Source organism: Fukomys damarensis, unplaced genomic scaffold (genome assembly GCF_012274545.1).
Source record: "Fukomys damarensis isolate Sample0158 unplaced genomic scaffold, DMR_v1.0_HiC HiC_scaffold_3, whole genome shotgun sequence".
Taxonomy (NCBI): domain Eukaryota; kingdom Metazoa; phylum Chordata; class Mammalia; order Rodentia; family Bathyergidae; genus Fukomys; species Fukomys damarensis.
In genome coordinates this window covers 37,977,662-37,995,664 of record NW_022900915.1, presented here as the reverse complement: position 1 = coordinate 37,995,664, position 18,003 = coordinate 37,977,662, and the positions used below count along the sequence as shown (strand labels likewise).

Genomic DNA, 18,003 nt, shown 5'->3' with positions numbered 1-18,003 from the left:
TTTTTTTTTTTTTTTTTTTTTTTTGATACTCGAGATCGAACTCAGAACCTTGCCCTTGCTAGACAGGCAGCAGAAACACTGAGCTAAATCTTCCACCCACTATAGAATAATTTAATAGATCATTTAGTGAAAAGTTTAACAACTAATCCCATCAGTAATTTGTGAAGTTTATAGTAATGTTCACCGGATTCGATGAGTATTTTAGGTCTCTAATTCAGATTTTTAATTTTAACAGTGGATTCTCAGGAGAAAATAATAACTCTAAACAAGATAAGTTCATATTTAATAGCATGCCTCCCCAATTTACATACAGCATTTGCACTCTTTACAAAATTCTTTTTTAGTTATTTGCTATATTAATAAATTTAAGAAAAATATAAGGGAAATATTACCAGTAGGAATCCATTTTCCCTGAAATGTTTATATCAAAATAACAATTAAAAATGTGTTCTTTTAAGGACATGACCAGAGATGGTAGCGCATGCCTGTAGTCCAAGCACTGAGGAGGCTGAGGCGGGAGGATCACTGCTAGTTGGAGGCCAGCCTGAGCTACATACTGAGATTCTGTCTCAATAAAAGGACATCAAATAACATCAGATATGATATATATATTTTCCCTTTTGAAATAGAATTTTCATTGATTCAAACTCATATCACTATGAATGTGAGGCAACAAAACATTTATGATGGCATTTGAGATTCATATTAACAGTATCTATAAAATTGTTCTCCATATGCTTTGCACTTATTGTATATATCCCATGCCTAATTATGTGGTGATTCATAATGCTGTGATTCTTTAAAGTGATTTTTCAGTCATGTATCTTTTCAGCCAAGTTAGCTTCTAATTTGTAGGTTCCCTCTCCTTCCTGTATCAAAACAGATTTCTCATTAAAGGCTCCCATTTCCTTTGGCAGTCAGGATAAAGCCTCTAATCACGCTCTAGGAAAGCGCCAGAGTTCAAAGATGTCACTGGGTCCCAAGGCCGGTCTTGTGTGGCCTGCTAGAGGTTCTCAGGTTTAACATTCTATCTGTGAAGAGAACTGTCCGGGTCGAATACTCCAATCAGCTGTCAAATAAAACACACTAAATGAGCAAAAAAGGAGAGGGAGAGTTTTATAAAAAAGAATATGAACCTTCAATACTTGTTTTAGAGGCTTAGGATTATAGCAACTGCTCCCCATGAGCGCATTTGGACGTGCTGACCTCGGGCTCTCCTTGTATTTTGAAGTCTTCAGCCTTCACACCCAGTAACCTCTACTTTTCACGGTATCTTTCTCTTCCTCCTCCTCCTCCGCGTCCCCTCTCCTGATTTCCGTTCTCATACATAGTTCAAAGTCTCTGCCTGCATGCATGGGATAAAATTATTTTCATTGACACATTCCTATAGGATTAATGCTTTTAGAGACTATCTTTCTGAAAAACTAATGTAATTTTTAAGACTGCACAAAAAAGACAAACTCCTCAGACCTCTGGAGAACAATATAAAACAGGCTTATATTTTGATTCAGGGTAACATTCAACAGAGATGTATATTGCAGATGTCAAATCGAATATTTTGCTTCTGATAAGTATGTAAGACTCCCAGGAGCCTGTTTTGTAGGAGGAAAGCATAACAGGCTTAGGTCCCATGATGCAAATGTGAGAAAATAATTTTGTCCGTAATTTTAGCTTAACATTCGGAGAAGGAAGTTTTAATTTAATCTTAGAAAGTGGATTATGTGTGTTTTTCCTTCACAAAACAGCAGCACCATTACGAATTATATTTGCTTTTTCGATGTCCATAGTGAAGTTTCTTGCTTTTGATATACCCAAACAAAAACAAAAGAGACACTTTGCCTTTCAACACATTGGAACTTTTCACTCCAGAGAGACAGTGAATGCCCTTTTAGAAATTAAGCGTAGTTGCAGTTTGCAAGTACATAACTCACTCTAATGTGTTCCATCAACACACACTTGATCACAATCATTTTCACTATGTGAATTGGCCAGATCACATGTTTCTCAAAAGGTAAACAATTAAGGCTATCTTTGTTCATGTGCTTATTTAAAAAAGAATCTCCAGCTGCTCCAGTAAGTGACCCAGAATTTATTCATCCCAGAGTGACATCAGGAAGCATTTGACCTTTACAGTCACGGTTTCTGGTGTCAGAATCTTCAATGAAAGTATTGCTTTGTAAATCAGCAGTCCATCCATTGCCCTTAGTATTCAGATGAGTCAAATGGTTTGTTTACGACATGTTTAATGTTTTGTGAATCCTGCCTCCTGATTCACTTCAAGTACTTTATAATTATATTCCTTGAAAACAGATGCTTTTAATATTCCACTTGAGTGTTTTATAAGCTTTACAAATATTTTGTTTGTGGTATTTTCTGATGCTCACAGCCAAAATATGCTAGTCAACTTCTCAGAAGGTCATTTTATTATGCAGGAACCTAGGGCAATACAGCTTCTGAAGATTCTACCCAGGCAAGATCTTTAAACTTCGTAGTACAAAGGACCGGGATGCAGAATTTCAACTTTGTTGGACAAATTGTGGTAAAATTTGACTAGCAGTTTCACAAAAACAATGGTGTGGCTCCAACCCTGATCCTTACTTCCTCCTGTTGGGCTGAAAGGTTTTCCTCAAGGCTGCGAAGGAAGAAGGCCCAATTAAAACCACTCATTCTTACACCACTAAAACCCACACAATGATTTGAAAAAATACCCCTAATTTGAAGCTGTTAATACAACTGTAATTTTATTTCTTGAACATTGCCTCTTATAGGGTACTGCCAATCTATGAAAACAAACCAGTAATAGCGCCATTTGAAAGCCACCCAGGGCCAATTGTCCTCTTTTCTTTTTTCTAAATAACCTATTAAAAGACCCCCAGCAGCTATAACAATACCTAGAGCACTAGCAGTGCCTATTATGCCCAGGTAGCAGTCGTGGTAGCACAGCTCCAGTCCCAGAAATACTCCAAACTGATAGTCTGGCAATTACCCATGCCCTGGGTACTTAATCCAAGAAGGCCATTGGCTGCTCTACTGAGAAAGAAGTCTAAGGTTTTCATATCTATGATTTTTCAAGGGGTGAAATTTTAAAGACTATTTCTACTTAATACTCAAAGACTTACATTTTTAATATTTGATTTCTGGAATATTCAAGGGCTTGATATAAGACACGGTGTGAAAATGTGCTGAAATTGAATGAACAGCAAGTTATGCAAAGTTTAGAAACACTAGGTCATGGAATGTATACATTTTGGTACTTGTGAGTAACCACAGCTTACAGATATTGTTGACTTGACAACCATAATGTTGCATTTTTTAAAAAGTGGTAATTGTTTCCCATCTGATTTCTGGGCCGATGCTCCTCCCTACAGCTCTCTCCCTCGGTGATCCCATTGCTTAGATGTGTTCCGTGGTCAGATTACATTGTGTGCTATGTTTCCCTCACCCACTCACGTGAAAATATCTGACCTGTGTTATAAGTTTCCTAAGGAACTGTGCCATGTGTTTCCTGAGTATTCTGTAATATTTGATATATTAGAAAGCACGGAGTAGATATTAAATAAATTCTGAGGAAATAAAATACTTCCATATTTCTAGTGTTTCATATGTCAATGGATCTGCACATAATTTTACAATTTATCTTTTTGGTACATATTCTAATACAGTGTCTGCCTTTTTAGTGTATGATTATAGAAAATGCATTGTGTAGAATGGGTGGGCAATACATTATTCTGTTCAATGGAGTTGTTTGATAATAAAGTCTTATTTTAAATATTACTCGTAGATTAATAATTTTCAAGAGCTCTTCCTACTAAAGCATATATTTTAAGGCTAAACTTAAAGTAAACAGAGTTAAATTTTAGTGATTCAAGAGACACTTGCATCTAGTTTAATAAAATCAGGAGATGCCAAAAATACCTACTGATAGAAATTTCTAGTTTGTGGAATGATGGGTAGGTAATTTTCTAATTATGAGAATTGATTTAAAAGACTATTAAGTTATGTAAAAGAGAACACATCCAGAAGAATATGGATATTTATTTGTGTTTTTAAAGGAGTCTATTTGGCAAAGTATTCTTAAGGCCAAGAATATAAAAATGATAGTCATCTTTAATATTGTTACAGAATGAATATGTTACCAAAGTTTAGGGTTTACTTTGTTCCATTGTGGATAATAAACCTCTTCTCCCCCTCCCTTCCCTCCAATCTTCTCCTCCTCTCTACTCTTTCTTTCAGTTTCTCCCTCTATCTCTCTATTTTGCATACCATATAATTCACCCTGTAGTCTGCTTCATGCCCAAGAAGAGAATGCGAGTGCTGGAAAGTCATTATTATCTAGTAAATTAGATCTTGGTTCAGGCAGTGATCTCTCTCTTCTGGAGCCCAAGAGAGCATTCCCCTTGAGCTTACCCTCTGCAAAGGGAAGCACCCGGATTGCCTACAGATTTTCTCCCATTCTCATACTTTCTGTCTTAGTCTGTTGACTGACAAGGCGGAATCAAACTGACTTGAGAAGTCGTCCAACAGGACTACAAATTACCTGCAACATCTTTTCTGACCATCCTCCTTACTCCTACAGGAACCTTCTAAGGTGAAATTATCACAGGAATTACCATCACTCAAAGTGGAAATAGCAGCATGGGTATTATAATGCCCACGTACGCAGATACTATCTATAGCACTGGCAGGCTAAGTCAAGGCTTTCTTTCCTTAAAGCTTGGAGGGGGGATGGATGTGTAATCTCATTCTGTCAAAAATGCTGAAGATTTTCATACATCACCGTGTTTCAAAATAAATTACGTGCATAGTAGTGCTACATTAAACCAACATCCAGCTTGGAATATGTTTCTTTACTAAGTTGTGATGCTTTTTTATCTCTTGAAATAAGAAACACATTTAACTTGGTTTCTATGATCATCCTGAAAATAATGCTCTCTTGTTTTGGCATAAAGTAGAAACATACATTTTTAATCAAGAAGTATGCTTTTCATTGAGGAGGGGGTTGAGCCGGCACCTCGTGCTGACTTTAAAGCGGTTTTGTAGGGTTGTGGAGGGCGGACATGGCCCACTCCCCCACAGCCTTGTGTGCAGGCTGCTGACATCAGGCCTGGCTTCAGACGCATATTACGGAGTGAGGTTTCCCTGCTCCTGTCAAGTCCCCTCTCCCACCTCGGGATGCAAAAGAGAAATGTCATTTCTTTTAAGTGCGGATGCCGTGTTCAGATTTATCCCACAAGCTTGATTTTTGACTTTTACCTCCTGCACTGCTAATGGGAAATTGCCAGTAGTGTTGACTCCCTTTCCTACCCTCATCAAATTTTTTTTTTTAGCTAAATATGTAACAAAAAGTTTTATTGAAACATGCCAAGTCACAGCTCGGTATTCCCTGATACTACACAGAAAGAGTCACAACAAAAATAGCACTGAAACTCTGAAATTACTGAATGCACCCATTCCTGTACTTAAATACCATGAACGACATAAGGGAATTTACAGTACGCTCCAAAGGGGGTGGGAGGGAAACACCTCCTTCCAGTCTAATAAAATTTGGTAGCTTGGGGTCATTTCCTAATAGGTGTTACTTCCTCTCTTTTAATAAAGGTATTTTAACACCTGAATTCTATGCCAGATACCATTGTCATTTTTTCCACTGACTGGCTCAACTAGACGCTGGTGGGGGCCAGACACTCTTCAAATGCTGCTGCCTAATGCCAAACACAACTAACATGCATATGGAATCAGCCAGGGAAAGCAGCAACCTCCCTAATTATAGCCAAAGGCTCGAAGTCCAGCGAGCACACAGGAACTTCACGCTCCTGGAGTGGACGGGGTCAGGAAGCTCCTAGACCACGAATTCCTCAATTGGCAGCTCTCCTTCTCCACCCCATCAACACACAGTCATTTTTTTGCCTGCCAAATCCTTGTCCAACCCCAATTCAAATCTATTTATATTCGCCTTTCCTATTTCTGGGCTCAGATGTTAGCCCATACGGTGTGTTGACCGGCACTAAATGCTACTGCGAGACCAGCGTTTGCCAGCTTCCTTCGTTGCTGACAGCAGGGAGACAAAAGTTCTGAATATCTGGAGGGACCTTAATCTTCTTAGCATAATCCTCGCCTCAAAGAGGTGGTGGCAAGGTTCAACTTAAAAGCACCAGGCTCCTGAAATGAGAGAGTTTAAGAGATTGAGAGTTGGTGCCAGCTGGACCCCTTTGGCACCAACAACGGAAGTCCTGCAGTGGCCCCGGCTGCAGTGTGGGTGAGAATCTCCCAGGAAGGCACCGGAGGCGGGGGGAGGGGCTGCCTGGCTGCGGAGAGTCTCATCCAGGAGACCCCGACAGGCCCCAAATCTCCTGATCTGCTGCTACCCCCACCCCCGGGGCTTCGCCACGCCGGTGGTCCCAGCAGGCCCCACTGTGCGAAGCAATCCCAGGTCTACACCATTCTCCCCCTAAAAAGTTAGGAGTAAGGGGATCAGGGACCCCATTGAAACACCTTAGTAATGGAATGCTGCTTTAATTCAGATTTATTTAAAGCTTTGGAACAGTGAACTTTGTTGTAGAAGCTTTATTTAAAATTCTGAGGTAGAATAACCTTCTTTTCTGAGTTCAATTTTAACAAGGAATGCTATTTGAAGACCGCGGCCCTCAGTTTGTGAGGTCTGAGCATAAAAAGAAAATAAAGCCCTACAAGTTGGACCATCTTATGTAAAACTAGACCTCAGGCTTTTTAAGAGGTGTGACCCCAGATCATTAAAATTTTTCTGAAGAGAAGAAAACTGGGATAGATAGCTTTCCTGATAAAATGTGCAAGAGAAATTGTAAGCAGCTTATGTGGTGCTCCAGCCTTTACACTGTTTTAAGGGTGTACTTAAATGAAAAGGAATGTTTTAAAGTTCATTTAGCTGATTTCTATGTAGAGCAGAGTAAGCAATCCTCAGGACGCATGGCTTTGATGCGTTCTTTTACTTCGTTATTAATGGAAAACATAAGAAAATAATGCTACCATCCACGAGACACTCTGCTGTGCAGACTCAGATGTAGGAACGTAGCAGTTTTAAATGAAGACAGAATAAGCAAAAACCATCCAGACAACAGTGCCAAAGGGAGTGAGCTGTTGGTTTGAGCCATCAGTTTGTAGCCTTGTGTTTTCAGGATAGAAAAGCATACATGAAATATCTTTACAAAGGAGTTACAGTTTGGCCAGGTAGAAGGAGTATAGAGATGTGAGCAGATGGCAAGGAGATAGTAAGGAAATCTTGCATTTTGATTAAGAGTTAAGCCTCATGATTGTTTCAGGAACTTTTGTGACTATGAAAGTCTGATTAGGATTAAGAGGAACTGTTTCCTTCAGAGAAGATGAGCATCAATATTAGTGAAGCCACGAACTCACACGTTGGATCTTATCTTTCTATGCATATGTGCAAAATATCAGATAGCTCTGAAGCAATCAGGCATTGCAGGTAAAAGGCCTTTCAAGGTAAATCTGACTGTGTCTGTGCCGCAATGTAGATCTTTGTACAGTTTGTCTCCTGCTTCTTATTCTTTTAATGCTCGTTGGATTTACACGACAATGAGGAGATACCAGTCATCTATCAAAACACATATTAGTTTGTGCAATGGAAGTTTGATTAGAGATCAAAGGCACATTACATTAAAGAGAGTTGTAAGATGAAAAAATAACATATTTACTGTCAATATAAATAATGAATCTTTGCCTGGTATAGCAACATTCATCTAACACTTCAGAATATCTTTATTTGCAGAAACACAACCTGGACATGTGTTCTTTTGCTCCACTCTTTTTGGATAACTTAATAAAATAATATTATCTTACATGGGGCATGCAGAGATTCACTCCACTTCATGACATGGAAAGAAATGAAAACAAATGAGCCTAAGACTTCTCGGTAGTTTCCAAGAACTAATTTTAGATGATAACCTGTTAAAAAATGATAAAACCTTCCAATGCTTATTTATAATCCAAAACCAAACACGTTTCCATCATCCAATGTTAGTCCCTACCAATGGCACAATAAATATAACTGTTGATAGAGTCTGTCCACCAATTTGCAGGTGTCAACAAGCTTTTCATGTTGTGCAGGAAATTGAGGAAATCAGAGGCTCCTAAGGAGGGACATAGTATTATATGTGGCACTCCTACATTCAGGTGTGCAATGTGCTCCCATTACTGAGCTCACTGTGTAACTTCTTCCAACAGAAGCCTGGGAAGGCTATCAGAGACATATAAAATATTTAAAGGCCCTCTTTCCCCTCCATTTAGGGTGCTTGATAAGATAGCTGGATACTCTGCTAAAAGCATAACTCTCTGTCTTCATAAAGAGTTCTGGAAAGAAAGCAAAAGACATTTAAAGCATCAAAGAGGCTGATGAATAGGGATGCCAGGATATTCAAATACATTTAGAGACAGTATTGTCAAGCTTGTTTTCTGAGCCATGATACTAAAGATAGTAGGAGCCAGCAAAGAAAAGAACTCTGTAGAAATGCAAATCTCTTCAATGTCGAATCTATTAATCCATCGCACACTTTCTTCTGAATCATAGTTACTCAGATGCACAGGCAACAAAAAGTATTTAGTATATTTGCATAATTTCAAACACCCAGTTCATAAATTATTTATTGGTTGTGGTCAAATGAATGTTAGCTATTTCATAATTATCTTTTGTGCAAAAGGTTGCATGGTTTACAAAAATATTTCAATGGCAGTTGAATATCCGTAGCTTGCTTAAACAGTGAAAAAAAAATAAATGATACTTAATTATGTAGTACTCATGTACGTTTTCTCATGTTCAAAAATTCTGAGAAAAATTACACTTAATTTGTGGATTTATTTTAAATGAACATCAGATATTTACAGTAAGAATAAAGGAGCTCACGAACTATACTCTAAGATTAGGCCAAGGCTTTAATAAATAACATGACAGTACGTGGTATGAATCAACTGGGAAGTTGTGCTAGGGCTTAGAGTCATAAAAACCATAAAACTCTAAAAGAATAAATGGCTTCAGAAATCATGAGTTCTCATTCTGACAGTTGAGAAAGTCATGACACAGAATTTTGTTTCACCCGAGATTGACAAACAGGACCAAAACTATGGTTGCTGTGTTTCAGATTCAAACTGTTTTTCCCTACACCACATTGGATATACCACTGGGATGTTCATACTTCCTTTCATGGTGATGATTAAGATTTGAGGAATATTTTGGGGACCAAATAATCGATTTGAATGTAGTAGACAAATCACACATGAAACAGTATGTTGGAATGAAAGAGGATGACATACAGCTTAGAGAAAGAGTATGTACATCCAGGTTGCAATGCCATGAGTTCAGTTGAGAGAAAGACCACATTTCAAAATAAGAATCCAATTGACTACTTTAATGTGCATAATTTATGTTATATGACTGGTGTACAGAGACTTTCTTTTTGCACGCAGGATTTTGGAGCCTTATAAATATTAAGGATGATGTATTTCATGCTGTGAAGAGAGAAGACAAGCTCTCACTTGGGCAGCAAACTTTAAACACGTGTTCCACACCATGCTAGGTATGTGCGTTAGTGGGGCAGGGTGTTCATAACAAAATGCTACTGACTGCATGACTTAAACAGCACAGTTTTGTTTTCTTACAATTCTGGGTTTAAGAACTCTATAAGAAAGGTTCCAGAAGGTTCGATTTCTGGTGAGGCCTCCTTTTCTGGTTTGCTAAACCACCTTCTGGTTATGTCCTTCAAGTCCTTTCCCTCTGTGTGCAGGGATAAGGAGTGGAACCTCTGCTGTCTCTTTCTCTTATGAGAACACCAGGCCTGTCTGACTTGGGTCCCAATATTATAACCTCACTTAACTATAATTACCTCCTCAAAGCCCTATCTCTAAATATAATCAGACTAAGGTTGGGGAAACCAACATGAACTGGAACGGGACAGGTGATATACAAGCACAGAAGCCATGATTGTGTGGTTTGTCTTGTCACACTGCTGAGAAACAAACACCCACAAACACTTTGGAATCACATAAACGTTTATTTACATCTAAAGTGTCTACAGGTTACCTGAGGCAGGGGTCCTTTATTTGTTCCTTTCTGGGGCAGGACTGGGACTACAGGAAGGCAAGAGAGGCAGCCAGGGAACACAACCTGAGAAGGAACTCAGTCTTACAGTTGTGCAAGCACCATGACAACATCTGCATGACTCTCAGAGTTTGAGTTTTGGGCATCTCTCTTGTCACTCTCTCGTCTGTGTTTGGTTTACACCCAAAGCCGGAGCAACGTTGGGCCCTTATCAAATGTTCTTCTAATGGTAGAAGTCAGGGCTGCTAGAGAGGTGAATACAAATGCACAATGTCCCTTGAAGCTTCTATTAGAATTAGCGCTGTCATTTGCACACACCAAATTGATCAAAGCAAGACCATGCTAGATATGGAATTAAAAAATGAAAGACATAGAGCCAGACCCATGGTGGATGAACTCTTCCATGGAGATGGTGCTTTAGTGCTTCAAGTACTGTGTTGTTACTATAATGCTGTTTGTCTGCACTCCAGTGGTCAGTTTTTCTGTTTCATATGACGTAGCTGCAGTCATGTGTGTAGCTGTGTTCAGTTGAGACTCACTCAGGCCAGGGCTTGCCGTCCAAGGCCTCTCACTTCTGGGTGTAATAATTCAGGAAGATAACTTTGAGCTTCGTGAAATATAGCAACTGCCCTCCATGTAGAAGTGCTCTTGGAAGCCAAGCCCCAAAGTGGAAGGGTTTATTGAGCTATGGCCTACATGGCATTTGATAGTGTCCAACTAGCAAAGCAAACCATGTGGCCAAGAAAAGAGTCGGTGTATTAGGGGACTGAACAGGAGTTGGAGGGGAAGTAGCCATACAGCAGTGGACTACAGATGGCCCTTTGGTCTTTCGTGATTTACAGCCACTCCATTTGTAAAAATATTCTCCCTGCCAAGACTCCAAACGTCTAATCTCATTTTGGTACCAAATATAGGCTCAAACTTTATCTTAGTTTGCTTGTGTTGTTATAACAAAACATTTGAGGCTGAGTAGTTCATAAAGAGCAGACATGTAGTTTATAGTTGTGGAGGCTGGGAAATCCACAGCCAAGGTGGGGGCAGCTTCGTTGTCTGGTGAGAGCCCCCACTTCCTGGTTCCAAGATACTGCTCAAAGTTCTGTGTCCCCATACGGTGGAAGGGACAGAGAGGAAAGAAGGAAGGGGAAGGCGGGCTTAACTCACTTCCCTCCCAAACATGCCCGGTCCATGGCTCGGGAGCCACTTGCCCTGTTTTTCAATATTATAATATAATTATTAAAAATAAAGTTTTCTTACTTATGCATATTCCAGGACAATTGCTTTACACTCAGTGTGGTGCAGGCAAGCCCAAATGTTGGACACCCACGCGAAGCCCTTTGGTAAGTCACTGATCCATTCGTTAATTATGCCCTCATGACGGTGGGTGGGGTGGGAGCACGTCTCTTGATGGCATCACAATGGAGGTGGCATTTACATGAGAACCACAGAGCCCTTACAGATGCCATCATTTAAACTAGGTACAGCTCAGAAGGAAATCTCACGGATATGGCACCTTATGCATGGCTACTTAAATGTTGTTCTTTGGTCATGGCTCCTTGGGTAGCAAAGGCTTATTAACTGAAAAGGCCAGGTATCTATACATAGCTGCTAAAGACAGTGGGACAGGATAGTCAGAGTAGAGGCTCCCATTCAGAAAGGGGTGCACCTGAAGGCACCTGAACATCGTGCATAGTAATTCTGTCATCCTGCTGGCACGGGAACTCAGCTCCTCATGTTCTGGGGTTGGGGATTTTACCTTCATGTGTCTTGGGGTGGTCTTCTTATCCATTGCCCCTGGCTGCACTCTGTGGGCTCTTTGCTCCCACGTCTCAGCTCTTAGCCGTGTTTTCTGATTACCTTCTTTTTCCAGGAGGAAAGGCAAATGTCTGAAGAGGCATCCATTTCCCATGCTGTTTCCTGCTACAGAAAGTCCAGGGGCAACTGTTAATGTTGAAATGCTTCTGTCTTAAGATGATTCAAGTCCTTTAAACAATTCGTGGGATTTGTCTATGTCTAACTAGAGTGTACTCCGAAAGACCAAAGACACACTCACAGGTCTCTTCAAGACCTACTCCTCTCTACTGAGGCTACCTGTTGTGGAACAATGTCCTAAGAATTCTAAGAAGCCATTCAAACCTGGTGAGAGTGTCTATAAAGCATTTATTTAATCATTTGAGGTTCTAACAAAAGGTATTGTACTTTCATCTGTGATTTTATCTTGATCCTAAAATCACATTTTATGGTGGCAACCTGGATTGTATCTTTGCCCTGAAGAGCTTGAAAATAAGAATTTGATTTTCCCACCCATAAAGTCCTGGGTTGGAAGTAGCTTCTATAAATTCTACCTGGAAGTCAACTAATTCTATCTTTAGTTCACCTGTCTTTTGCTGTGTCTTATCATTCATAGGAGTCAATGGATGTGGTGGTCCATTTTTTACATGGAAATATTAACAAGTGTTTTGAGTACAATTTCTGCCTTCTGGGTTGTCAAAGGCAACAATCCTATTTGCATACCTTTCCACAACCTTCCACCCTTCTCTCTCCATCCCTTTTAAGGCTCTGTTAAGCAGATCCTGCTGTCCTTCAGGTGTATTGTCACTTCCAGTGCTCAAAGTCAATGCTAAATATTGTAGGTTTTTTCCTTCTCCTGAACTCGGTTTCTGGCACCAATTTCTGTATCAGTTTTCTAGTACTGCAAAAATGAACTAAACTTAGTGATTTAAATACAGTTTTTTATTATATTTTAGGATTTTGGGGGGTTGCTCTTTTGTATCACCTGGTGTGACTGAGATCACCAAAGGATCTGTTTTCACGTGAGAACTCAGAACATGTTGGAAAATCTAAGACCACGACTTCTTCAGTAGTTTACTCATGGTGTCTCTACAGTTCTGTCTTTGTTGTGGCTACTTTTGGTGGGGCAGAGTTCTAAAAGGGTATGTTCCAGTGTACAAATGTTTATAAAGTTTCATTTGCAGGATGGTTGCTGAGGTCTCATTGGTCAAATAAAGTCACTGGACCAGAGCCATTACACAGGAGTATTGGGCATATGTATGTATGATTTGTTAGGAGCTACTACTTAGTATTATGGGTGCAAAGGGGGAGGAGAATGAATATTTGCCAATGAATGTCACAACAATTTACAAACTCTATTGAACTTTTAAAGTGTTTTTGTGCATGTGCATTCTGACCATTTTATTGCCTATTATCATTTTTATTATAACTCAGATATCAAAAAAGAGCAAAACTTGATAATAACAAATGGTGCTAGAAATGAGAAGTCTTCTCCTCTCTTATATAAATACAGTCAAGTCTATCCTTGCCTACTTCTTTTTGATGAAAATAAAATAAGTGAAATGAAGTGCCAGTCACTGCTATGTATGTCAGAAAAATTTAAGATTGGATTAAAAATTAACCACAAAAAACTTTTTAAGAGAGCATTTGTTTTAAAAATAATTGAATTCCTTCTGTGCCAGATGTCCTTAGTGGCCCTCACTGAACCCCGCAGAACCCCATGGCTATGGTCACAGTTGCAATGCAAGGTTCTTTCTGAGCTCAGACTCAGCTTCTCTCTGGCTGGTGGGGTCCCATCCCGTCTCCAGGGTCTCCTGTGCGTCTTGCAGCTCTTTTTTCTGAGCGTTCTCAGGTACACTGGTATTTCAGCTATGTACTGAAATCACTGCTGAGAACTGTTGGGGATACAATGTCACTGAGACAACCCTTAATTAAACAGCGGGAAACAAGTGCTATAGCTCCCTTTCCTCATTTTGAAAGGCATTTTTTATGCTTCTCAGAGGACCCAGTAGTAGTGAGGCCCTACTAAGTAAGACAAAACAATAAACCCTTGCTTTGTATTTTTCCTTTCCTGTCTCTCCCGTCCCCTCACTGTTGCTTTCTGAGAGGGCTTGCCAATTACATGATGTGCTATTATATTTTTATTTGAGCCTCTGTTTTCAGTGGAACCAAATGAAGATGTTTATCTTCCACAAATTCGTGAATGAACCAATCAGTAAGTGCTTTTAAAAAATCAATTTAAATTTAGTTTTTAAAATAATCCCATCTCTGTATCTACAGATATCAGCCTTTATCATCATCACCGCATCATCGTCACCATGCTTATTGTTCATGGTAAGAGAAATATGAAAGTATGTTTATTTACAGGTCATATTTAAGGGGTTTCGATTAAGATTTGAAATCTTATAAAATATCTTTTATTTTCAGGACATCAGTGGAATAGGGATATGAAATCAGAATCAGGGTCTGGGAGAAACTAGAAAAAGGGGATTCATTGATTACACAGAGAAAGTTCACCCAATTGATAGATTTATCTACTGATGATGAATATTTATCTATTGATGCATATCTACTTTGTCTACTTGCAATCCTAGCATTGTCAAAAAAATAGGGTCATTCTAAAAGAATGCTTAGATACTTTCAATATCTAAAATTCATTTATTACAATAAACTCTTTTAAAAAATTGAACTTTTAGGTTTTTGATGGTAAAACACGTTATAGAACTTTCTCCTTTTATATTGTACTCGAAGTTTTCCATCTAATTCACTTAAGTATTCCTGTCAAGATTTGGGCCTTCTTATAATCTTTGCTGCTCTGAAGTGATATTTAAGCCAAAATATCCTTGAAATTGCAATTCTGTCTCTCCAAAGCCTAATAATTATTTTAGAAAATGTGCTCATATCATTTCTATAATATTATAAACTCACAAACTTCACTGGGATCTGCTTTCAGTATCATCACGGTTATAGAGCCCGAGAACTAAAGAAAGGTACTGTGGTTTAAATGGCTAAGTTTGACCAATGTAGTTAAAATTAACCCTTGTCCTACAATGAAAAAAATAGAAGAAGTCCCAAGAACATTTTGTTAATGATTTAGTGCTTTGTTTCTTTTGAGCTCCTCAAGTATTTTCTCATGGTCTATAGTTACTCGAACACAGATGTGGTTTCATTCCCTTGAAGTGTGAGTCATATCAGAATTTAATCAAGTAAGTGAAAGGTAAAAATGTCATCACACTTCTACCATTTGCTGTCAATATTTCACACCTGTACGGAAAGCAGATAGATGTCAGGCAGCAGCTTGATAACATTCCAGACTGCAGCCCCTAATTAACTCACCTTTCGAATCATCAGCAAGACACCACTGCTACCAATGCAGTTTATTGGCAGGGAGCCTGACAAAATAATGCATCTTTAAAGTACTGTGTGTGTGTGTGTGTGTGTGTGTGTGTGTGTGTAAATGCTATATTATTTGGCACAAACACTATCACCTACCTGGGCAGAGAGAATATGCTTTTCTGCTTTGCTTTTTATAGATGATCTATTAGTTATATGCTTATAACTTCTTCCCAATAAAATATATTATATCAGCCTATGGAATTATAAATATATAGTTGTGTATAAATCATTTGCCCAATTATTGATTTATCTGTCAATAATGTATATTTATCTACTTTATCTCCTAATGAGCCTAGCATAATAAGGAAAAAAATAGAATTCTAAGAAGATACTGAGATATGCTCAATATCTAAAGTTCACTAATCACAATAAGCTTATTTAAAAAATGAACTTCTAGAAATGTAATGGTAAAATATTTTATACACTGCATTAGGAAAAGTTTATTAAATTGGATAAAATATATTACAACAATATTTAAGTGCTCTCAGTATTTACAGACTGGTGTGATCCATGAAATTTTCCTAGGAGATTCTACAAAGCTGAATTGGTATCATCAGGGTAAGACTGACTGGGGAACATTTGAGATTAGGAACAGAGAGAAAACTCATGTCACATAATAATTGAATAATTCAGATAATTGAGTATTTAAGTGTGTCTCCTTTGTAAATGAATGAGGAGGCTTCACTATATACACAGAGTGCGAAAGTGGTGGTCATTAAAGTTTTATGAGGCTGATTATTTCAAACAGCTTAGAATGACAAAAATCATTCACTTGAGACTGAACATCATGTAAGTCATTCTGCAAGTTTTTCATCCAAAGTGACTAGAATTCTCTTTTTGAAATATTTCCTTCAGTTGCTCTTTTATTAATAAATCGATTAAGGGAAAATTAAGAGCATCTGTTGTGTCAAGGAAATGTTTATTCTGAGTGCTAGAAATTTAGTCGTTATATACAGAATACTCTAGTAACAAAATGTTGCACTAGTATACTTAAACATGATCAGAACTACAACACTACAGACTACTAGCAAAGTGCGGTTTTTGAGAAGGTTCTCAGAGGAGGAGATGATTGAACTGAACATATTTCACAAGAAGTCACGCAAACTAAAATTCTACTTTCTCTTCCTTTCCTCTTCCTCTTTTCCTTTCCTTCATCCCTCCTTCTCTCCCTTCCCTCTTCTCCTCTTCCTTTCCTTTCTCATTTTATAATCTTTATATCAACAGCAGCAGCAGCAGCAGCAACAACAGCAACAACTATTATTATCATTATTTCTGTGTACTGACTTCAGGAAGAGAAAAATCTCCTTTGGCTAGACGCTTAAAAACAAAAATTGCTGAACTGTGGGCAGAAATATCAAGAAAATATAATGTTATTATATTTCATATGTATTTGTAGTTTCCTTTTAGTCTTCTTTGATACTGGAGTTAAATTTTGAGAAGTACTTTTGTTGTTTTTCAAGTTTGATCATGAGCTCGTTTCTTGCCTATGTTCTGGGATTTCCCCTGAAGACAACTGTGTCCCTGGTTGATCATATAAACACATACATTTTTAAAATACACTGCTTTACAGTGGGCCTGCCTGGCCTGCCTCTTGGATCTCTTTGTGTTTCTTTTTCTTTTTTTAGTTGTTATATCATGCACTTTCCATGGGCCCAATGCATTTCACATAGCCTATATTTTACTATTTCTTTCCACAGAGCATCTGCCATTTCACATTGAAAAGATTGTCACCAATTCAAAACTGCCTTCTATGAACGTGTTCAATTAAAGACCATGATTCACTTAGCGATATTTAAGAACATTGCATCTATTTTTATGGGCAAAATAATATTTTACTGCTACTAAGTCTGTCTATATGAGTCTGGAGTTTAAACGCATTATATTTCATTGAGTTTTCCTCTTTTTCAGGACAGGATTGACTGACTGACTTTTTGAAAAAAAAAAGAAGCCACATTCAGTTCTAAGTCTTGTGCCTTTAAATGGCATTATACCCATGTTATGGTTTCTGAACCAACGCATTTCTTTCTTCTGCTAACCTCTTGAGGTCATGATGGTGGTTTGAAGTCCAAGCAGCAATTCCGTTCAAAGAGTAACTCACAGCAGGGTGTGTGCAATAAGGGTGCTCATGATTCCAGTATTCACATATATTCTACTTTAGTTTTCAGAAAATTTGGTTCTGAGGCCACTACAAAGGCAGCACCCTTAGAACACGTCATTCTCTCTATCTCCTTGTACCAAAAGCCATATATAATGACATTGGAGATGTGTTACTAGAATTTTCTTGCACAAATACCATTTTTAAAACATGTTCAGTGGAGCCCTTGATTCTTATTGTGCTCTTTGCTCTGGAGTTCTTCCCATTTCCCCTTGAGAAGGTGCTCCATGGTCACCTTCAGGAGAGCTAGAAGGTCATGTGCCCTTCCTTCCAGCCAGAGGTCCCTCCCCGATGGGCATTTTTAGGATGGCGGGGAGAATACGCCAGGAGTTGAGTTATGTACAGAGTTGTTAATAGCATGGATGATGGATTAGGACTATGTGGATTTGAATCCCGGTTCTGTCAGCTGCTTAGACAAACTCTTTGTTCTTTATAACTCAGTTTCTACATCTGTAATAGCACTTTAGAAGTGTTCTGAGAACTAGTGTATATAATGTGAATGATAATCCACACCCGGCACACCAGTCTTGTCCATGTATAACTGCTGTCATTATCATTTTCTAAATGCATAACTACCTTT

General features: G+C 38.5%; 2 long non-coding RNA genes across 4 annotated transcripts; both read left to right on the top strand.

Moving 5' to 3' along the window:
• The first annotated feature begins 6,160 nt into the window (after positions 1–6,160).
• Positions 6,161–11,413, top strand: LOC104871316. The gene is made up of 3 exons (XR_782823.1): positions 6,161–6,256; positions 9,454–9,563; positions 11,354–11,413. It is a non-coding gene; the product is annotated as an uncharacterized LOC104871316 (long non-coding RNA).
• Positions 11,414–11,510: 97 nt separating this feature from the next.
• Positions 11,511–16,521, top strand: LOC104871317. Of its 3 annotated transcripts, none has more exons than XR_782824.1 (6): positions 11,511–11,559; positions 11,952–12,220; positions 14,153–14,206; positions 14,826–14,862; positions 15,794–15,826; positions 16,493–16,521. It is a non-coding gene; the product is annotated as an uncharacterized LOC104871317 (long non-coding RNA). The 3 variants fall into 3 exon arrangements; XR_782825.1 differs by having other exon boundaries at positions 11,555–11,672; XR_782826.1 differs by lacking the exon at positions 15,794–15,826 and having other exon boundaries at positions 16,493–16,520.
• The last annotated feature ends 1,482 nt before the right edge of the window (positions 16,522–18,003 follow it).